Raw genomic sequence first — 9145 nt, 5'->3', positions numbered from 1 at the left:
AGATAAATAATAAGGAGTAATTTCTCGTTATCTGCATGAGCAGTATGTGTTTAAAACTATACGATTAATATATATCATGCCAAAGGCTAACATTGTTCTACTTTTCATGCTAAAACTTGCTTTCATAAAGTCCATCCCCTTTTGACGGTTTTTCGAACAGTGTCATAACTAGGTTTATTTAATAAGCGTGTCAAATAACCCTAAAAGGTAGCTTATTGGGTTCCGACAAAGTTATTTAAGTGAATTTTTAAATATAAATACATGGTCTGGTCTGACACTAAGCTACTTGATTTTGTCGAACCCGTAAACGATATTGGAGCTCCGCCCTGCTCAGAGAATTCGCTAAGAAAGAAGAGGAGAAGAAAGATCCCGTGTCGCCATAACAATGAAAGTTAACAAGTTGTGAACAAGAGCATTTGACTCTTAGGAAAGAGAATGCCCATCTCTCAAGTATTCAAACATTAATAATTTTTTTAAAAAAAATCATGTATTCAGAAATGACGTAAAAGTACTATGCATAAATTAAATAAAAAAAACATTGGGGCTAAAAGTATTTTTTAAAACCATAGTAAAAGAGAAATTATTTGACTCCTCAAAAAGAAACTGCTTCCTTCTTTTTTCAACGAAGGAAGGTACTCTTAAGAAGGAGATTGAAGATATGGATATCTAGGACTTCTCTCATGGTTAATGCACCTTTTCTGATATGCCAATTGATCAGGAATTCTGTGAACTTGAAACTGAAAAGTATATTGTAGCTCTTGATATGGTGTACTAGGCCGAATTCAAGGTTTAGTTAATCAGTTCAAGTTTTGGTCATCAATACAAACTCTTTTTCTATTAAGAATTCATTTAAACTATAGACAAGTTAGATTGGAAAGTCGATGAAAAATAACTGGAAACTCAGGTCGTCTGTTCTGGTGAATCACCGACAAATCTTAATTATTTGTTTTTTTTTATTGCTCCACTACTAGAAATCCGAGAAAAACCGGCCAAGCGATACCGACCAACGTTGGTCGGTCCACAAAAACGACCAAAAAACCGTCCACAATGGACGGAAACTACCAAAAAAATATTTTATATTTTTTTAAAATTACATACCGACCGAAATTGGTCGGTATATTGGTCAAACATTTGACCATAGTGGTCAGACTTGCTTAGTCAAAGCACATTTTTGATTACCGACCAACATCGGTCGGTAATGTGGACCCACATTTTAAATTTTAATAATTATATTATTATTTAAAATATTTTATAAAATTTATAATTAAATATACCGACCAAAGTCGGTCGGTTATTGCAGGGGAAGATTTTACCGACCAACTTTGGTCGGTAGATGTAATTTCTAGAAAATAACCGACCAACTTCGATCGGTTCATAGGTCAAACATGGTCAAACTTTTAAATCACATTAATATTTACTATCTAAATAATATAAATATAATTTGTTAACACTTTATTTTGTAATACAAATAATGAATAAACTAATATATACTATAACAAGCTATATATAGTTAAAGTAGTACAACGAAGTGTGTGTGTGTATATATATAAGTATAGTCGCATCTAAGAACACGAATCGCTAGGGCCACAGGGTCGGATTCTTTTGGGGATAGACTTGTGAAGAAGCAATAGTCTAATTAGTATATATAATTGATCATCATCAAATATATCTATTTGTAAATTGATTCATCGACGTATAACTTACTTAGATGCATCGATGAATATTAAAAATAAAACGTCTCGACTTAGATCGATGAATATTAAAAACAAAACGTCTCGATCTATATCGATGAATATTAAAAACAAAACGTCTCGACCTATATCGATTAATCTATGTCATACATTATTAGTGATGAATGAATGACATATAGAAGAATTAATACTAAACATCTTTGACATGTATATATGGATCACAAATTAAAGAAAAGAAAGAAGTTATTAGCATTAAGTAAACGAGTTAACAATATAACAATCGACTAAACATATTTAAAATAGAATAATATTGGTTTATCAATTCATCAATTGATAAAGTTTTCGTACGTTGTAATATATGTTATTGATCATCAATTACAATATAATGTATGTATGTGCATGTGTGTGTTTGTGTGTGTGAAATTACTCATATACTTAATTATAACTTAGAAAATTAACTTAGATAGATGAATACAAAAAGTAAAACGTCTTGACCGATATTTATTAATCTATGTGATTTGTAATTAGTTATAAAATGAATGAATATATAAGACGAAATGTGGAATTCGAATAAAATAAACGTCTCATATATATACCTTTATTTTTTTATTATGATTGATTAATTATATATATGTGTGAATAAAATATATGCTTATAATTTATTAAAAGTAATTAGTTAATATAATTATTTATAAATATTATGCTTATAGTTTATAATTATTTATAGTAAATATATATGTGAATAAAATAAATGCTTATAGTTTATAATATTTTAAGAAATAAAAACACAAAAAAAATGATTTAGTTTTTTTTTTTTAAAATAACCTACCAAAGTTGGTCGATTAATGGTCAAACACAGTCAACGCGCGGTCACTTAGTGTACCGACCAACGTTGGTCGGTAATTCTAATTCCAGATCCCAAATACGGAATTTCCCCCTCATTTCTCTTACTCTCTTCTCAAAATTTTCTAACTCCCCACTCTCTTCTCCCTCACACACACAACACCCTTCCCCCTCTCCTTCTCTATTTCCCTCACACAAATCTCATTCCCCACCCCATATCGCCACTGCCCGCCGCCGCTGCCCGTTGCTACGGCCTCCACTGCCGCCACTGCCCCCCCCTCCACCTCCTCCACTGCCCCTCCCCCTCCACCTCCTAAAAATTTCAGGTTTCGATTTGAACTTACATTGTTTGTATAATTTTAATATTTTGTTATTTCGTTATGAATTAGTTAATTGTTGTTTAAATTTGAATTTTATTGAAATCTAGGGTTTAAGTCATGTTAAAATTGAATTAAATTGATTACCTAGGGTGTAAATTCAATGTTTAAGTTTGTATTGACTTGAGTAGTTTTGTTAGGAATTGAATGTTTAACTTTAAATTGAATTGTGTTTTTAGGATTTGTTCTTGTGAATTGAACTTTTAGGGTATGAATTAAATTTTTAGGGGTAAGTGTTGAACTTTTCGGATAGAGCTTATGTTGTGTGAGGTTAATTGAATTGTTTAGGGTATTAATTGAATTGTTTAGGGTATCGGTTGAACTTTTAGGAAATGAATTGAACTTTTATGGTTAATGATTGAACTTTTTGGATGTGAATTGAACTTTTAGGGATAATTGTTGAACATTTTGGGTGTAATTATTAAAAATTAATTATCTTAATTAACTAAAATAATTTAATTAATTTATAATTGTAGAATAAACTAAGTAGTTGTAATACTTATGGAAATATCTCAATTTTGTTTTATTTGTATAGATGGAACATTGTACTTGGATGTACAATAGGAATTATCCTAATCGGCGGGGATTGCAAAAGGATTTTGTAGAAGGGGTTGATGACTTTATTAGACATGCAATGTCACTTTCATCATACCAAATTGAAGGAGATGTAATCAAAATTAAGCCTGTAGGTAAGGTGGAAGTCGAAAATATGTTAGATGTTGCATATCAAAACGATATCTCAAGTGTTCACCAAATAGTGGACGATCAGTTAGAAAATGATTTGGAACATCTTGAACGCATATTGGAAGAAGTTGATATAAATGAAGTAACAATTATAGAAAATGAGGATGAAGAATCATCTGATGAAATTCAATCAAGTGAGGACGAGGAATTCTCGGACGAGGGACAATACATCGACGAGGATTAAAAAGTTGATTTTTTAAAGCACTCTCGTGTTATAACTAGTTTCTTATATATTTCAATCTAAATATGTATTATATTATGCAGATGGCAGGCAAGGGTCAAGGTAACAATGACCCTACTAGTTTTCGGGGTCGAGAAAAGACTAGGAAGGGAAAGAGGAGGGTTGAATCTAAGGATAATAATACTCTCTCTTTTCCACCCTTTGTAGAGATGTGTAAGCCTTATCCTCCACCACAAGTCTATACTGAGTTGCCACAACATCATGAGGCCTACACCTTCATCCAGACACCATGTCTTCCATCACAGGGCCATAGGACTATACGCCCGACATACAGTCCAGCTGCCTCATAGCCATGTGGATCGCAACCATCTGCATCACAGCCACATGGATCGCAGCCATCCATATCACATCCACTCGGGTCACAACCATCAGTATCACAACCACATGGATCGCATCCAGCTATGTCGCAGTGACAGGGATCGCAACCATCTTCATCATCGACTCCATCCATTTCAGGACTTTGCCTGCAGACCATAGCTCTGGGGCCCCTACACCGTCTACACATGCCTCTGATACATATGCTGAGGATGATGATTCCGAGGTAGTGCATTATGATCGCTATGGCAGGATCATCATAGTCCCTGAGGGTAACGGGTAAGAGTTATTTGTTATTTTTGCGCTTATTGTTTTATAATATTTTTACTAATATATTCATGTATTTTTATTGTTAAATTGCAAGTTTAGGCCGGGTAAGAAGACTACGAAGATAATCATTGATGCGATCAAAAAGATTTATGATGGCCCTTATGCGACTTGGACTGATTTCCCATACTCGCTGAAGGAGCAAATTTTCAATCAGTTTAAGGTATAAATGTTCTTTTAAGCAGTTTAATAATTTATATTTATGATATTTCCATCTAATATTTAACTTTTGAAATGCAGAGCAAGTGTGTCTGGGAAGACCGCTATAGCGAGGAAGTGGTTGTAAATTTTCATCATAAAACCCGCAAGAGATTGTCGGATCATTTCTCGGATGGTAGAAAGAAGAACAAGAGGCATGACTAGTGTCTGCAACATTTATGGGATAATTTGTTAAGGCAATGGTAGACCGAGGATTTCTCACAGAAGAGCGAAAAAGGAAAGAAAGCTCGCTCATCCGAGAAAGGAGGCTCCTTGCACCCTAGGGTGCTATCAGCATCGGGACAATAAGAAGAATATTGCTAATTGCTTAAATTATTTTACTTTTCTAAGTATATCAATTTTATTTATTAACTAAATTAATTTATTTTCAGGAAAAGAAGTATGGGCGTCCAATGAGCCATGGTAAGCTATTCAAGGAGACGCATATTTTAAAAAATAAAAAAGAGCGGGATGGAGATAGGTAGGTCGAGGAACGGGCAGAGACTGCATATGTAAGCTTTCAATTTTCTTTAAGTGTTATAATTTACTTTGATAAGAATTTTTAAATACTAATTTAATTTAAAATAATGTAGGGTCGCTACCAAAGTAATATGGAGGAATTCATTCGTAGCAGCCAGCTGGTGAATCGGGCGAGCCAACCCAACATTCAGACGAAGATGCTGAAAGAATATAGTTGGAGACTATTGGCGGTCCAAAAAGGGGGAAAGTATACGGGCATCCTGAGAAAAAATTCCATCGCTATAGGTGTGGAATGCAAGGAATAGGGACTTCCTCACAGGGCGAGGAACTTAATATGGAGAGCCTCTCGGCTATGCGGGAGACAGTGGCAAAGCTTACATCCGAGCTAGAAGCGGCCAAGGAAAGAGAAAGGCTTAGAGATGCTCAATTCCTTGGTATGCAAGCTCAGATCAGAACTCTCCTTTCTACTGGAGCTTTTCCGTTGCCCCGGACTCGTGAGTCATCGCCAGATTCTCGGCCTCCATGTGATCATTCCTCCCGTTCGACCCGTGATCGTTCTTCCCGTCCTCCATAAGACCGTTCTTTATACCGTCTTGTAGATGAAAGTTTAAAAGATAGTGATGATATTATAGAAAACACCCCTTGGCCAATACTTTGATATACTTTGAACTAGACTAATAGAAATAGTTTTGAATTAGATTGAACAATTTTGAACTTGTTGTAATTACTTAATTTTTGCTTGGTTTTGGATTGTGATGTTTATTTGAACTGTAATTTGTTAGTTTTAAAGTATTAATTGGATGTTTGGTTGTTGTTGTTATTGTTGTTGGATGTTTGGTTGGATTTGTGGTGAATTAGGGGTTGTATGTGGTGAATTGGTAGTTATTAGATGCGAATTGGGGGTATGGGTATGTTGTTTTTATTTGGCAAGTGGTGTAGCTACCAAAACAGGTATTTTCTGCCAAAATTAATCCCAGAAAACCGACCAACCTTGGTCGGTAACTAAAAAAATATAATTGCAAATTACCCACCAATGTTAGACAGTTAATACACATTGAATTCCTAGAAATTCAACATTCCCGACCAACTGTGGTCGGTAAGTTGCTTGCACTGTCTAGTTTACCGACAAACTTTGGTTGGTAAGTTGCCTGCACTATCCAGTTTATCGACCAACGTTTGTCGGTATTGTTAAATTTTAATTATTTATAAAAAAAAATATTTTCCAATACCGACCAACATTGATCGGTAAGCAAAATTAATAAATTTAAAACACCGACTAAGTTTGGTCGGTAAAATTAAATTATTAAAATAATATTTCAACAAATGTTGGTCGGTAAGTCAATTAAATTGCCAGATGGTCATGTAGAGCATACCGACAGATGTTGGTCGGTAATTTCCGACCGTCTTTGGTCAGTATGCTCTTCCGACCTTCAAAGTACCGACCACACGTTAATGGTCGCGTTTTGGACGGTTATTGACCATTACCGACCGACTTTGATCAGTTTTTGTGGACGGTTTTTCCCCAATTTCTAGTAGTGCTCTTTCAGTAGTGTATCCTCAAGATTTGTCCAGTAATATTTTAGTCTTTTTTTTCTCTTGTATTGAATGACGTAGCTCTTGAGCAATGGAATACGGATAACTAAGGAGTATCATTTAGAGAAGAATTACTCCAAGCTAGATCACTTGAGTGTGGCCAGTCGATTGTTGTTGACGCCCGTTCGGCAGCATCTGGTGGCGATGGACGCGGAGATTACGGATGATTTACCGCCAGAGGATATCGACCGGCACACGAGACAATTGTTGCTGCTGATTTTTGGTGGTATATTGTTCCCGAACACTTCGAGAAACCTAGTCAGCTTGAGATTTCTGCATCATCTTGAGCGGCTAGATGATTTATCTGATTACAACTGGGGTGCAGCTATTCTAGGTTACTTGTATAGGAAGATGTGTCGGGCGTGCATGGGCACCCAGAGAGACGTTGCCGGATTTTTACCGCTACTGCAGGTGAAAACAATGTCAATTCTTTTCATGATTATAACATACATAGTAAAAAAAATACCTTATATTTTACGTCTACAATCTATATTAGGTTTGGGCCTGGGATCGATTCCTGCAGTTCCAACCACCGATCGCTCCGGATGTACCACCTCCACCGTTTCTCCCTTTAGCTTGGAGGTGGGTTGATAGGTGAGGCTACGCATGCGAGGTCGAGGCTCGACACCATCTCCCTTATTATAGGGATTTGTTGGATTTACTTGAAGGCGTGCAGGTATATATATATACTTAAGTTACTTAGCCTGGTTTGATATGTGTTGGTTTTACTCACGATTCTTGTGTTTAATAAATAATTTGTATGGAGGCCATACAGCGATGCGCTCATAGCTAGTTTGCCCGATTATTTCTCCCGTGGCCGAGCTATGTGGAGCTCTTCCGTCCCACTGATATGTCTCAATATAGTCGAGCATCATACCACTGAGCGAATCCTTCTCCAGTTTGGTCGCCCGCAGCTTGTACCTATTCCGCCCACTTGGCACAGGACACATTACCAGCGGGATAATCGTTGCAAGGTTAACCAGACATACTTGGCATGGCTAGAGGCCCAGATTGAGGTCTGGGACCAGAGATATGACCTGATTCCGCCATACCCTCTACCTGATCGTATGGAGGGCGATCATGAGTACATGGATTGGTATCACAGCGTTACCCGACTTCTCATCGGGAATCCCATTCATCGCGCTGGTGGTCGATACATTCCATATGTTGGGAGGCATGAGGCACTGGTATGTTATTTGTTATACATACTTATAATGTTACATTATCCTTCCATAATTAATATTTTACATGTTTTGCAGGCTATTAGCTTACATCAGTTCTACCAGTTGGGATTGGAGATGTTGCAGCATACAGGCGAGGGAGCGGCATCTTTGCACGTGTTTGGCCATCGGGTTACTGATCTTGCTGCCGACACATTGAGACGTGCCTGAGAGGAGGGCGCTTAGGATACGAGGCTGCATATGTGCCTCCCGAAGAGTACCATCATGGGCCACTAGTGGAGCCTGAACGTGATAGATGTGGCAGGCGTGGCCAAAGAGGAAGGGGTGGCCCACGAGGTCGTAGTGGTCGGCGAGGACGGGGTCCCCAGCAAGGGGGCGTTGAGGCACCCGTGGATAATATTAGAGATGATCAGCTGGGTGAGCACCCTAAGCCACACGATGCTCCTCATGATATGCCGTCATTCAACCTTCAGTTGTCGCCAGGGACTTCGCAGGTGACCCTGTCAGCTCCATTGTTGATCGCGGGCACAGACATTACGCGGCAGGAGTGGGATCAGTATTTTCCTGATCCCCCAGAGCCATTGACGGTTGTTGCTGATCGTCCGATACGAGAGGTGCATAGTGGGCGATGGCTGAGTTATGGCTCATCACCGAGGGATGCTGAGGATCTTTCACATACTTCATCTACTCCAGTGCACCTCAATGGCGCTACTCTGGCGCAGATTTGTTTGTATTACTATTATTTCAATTTGTTTTTATGTCATAGATTAGTCAGTAATATATAAAGTGTTTTTATTTTTTTAAAGATTTCATCATCGCCCGTCACGGAGGCCATATTGTGCGATACTGACTTACCGGGGACGGATAATTTTATTCAGGAGCATGTTGAAACCATGGTATGACCGTTAAAAAATATTTTGCTAACACGAACGTTAGTATTTTATATTTCATGTACTAAAATATCGTATTATTCTGTAGGTTACTGTTGGCCCACGACCGCTTCTACCGAGTTTGACAGCCTTACTGACGATCATGCTGCAGCGCATCCTCCGATAAAGAGGCGACGTGATGAGGATGATCCTGATAGCGTAGACGGGCGGGATGGGATGCGCCTCAGGCCAGCCAATGCTTTAAAGCATACAGGTTGTGGGACTC

The sequence above is a fragment of the Nicotiana tomentosiformis genome, chromosome 7, assembly GCF_000390325.3.
Source record: "Nicotiana tomentosiformis chromosome 7, ASM39032v3, whole genome shotgun sequence".
NCBI lineage: Eukaryota > Viridiplantae > Streptophyta > Magnoliopsida > Solanales > Solanaceae > Nicotiana > Nicotiana tomentosiformis.
This window is presented reverse-complemented; position numbering follows the sequence as displayed.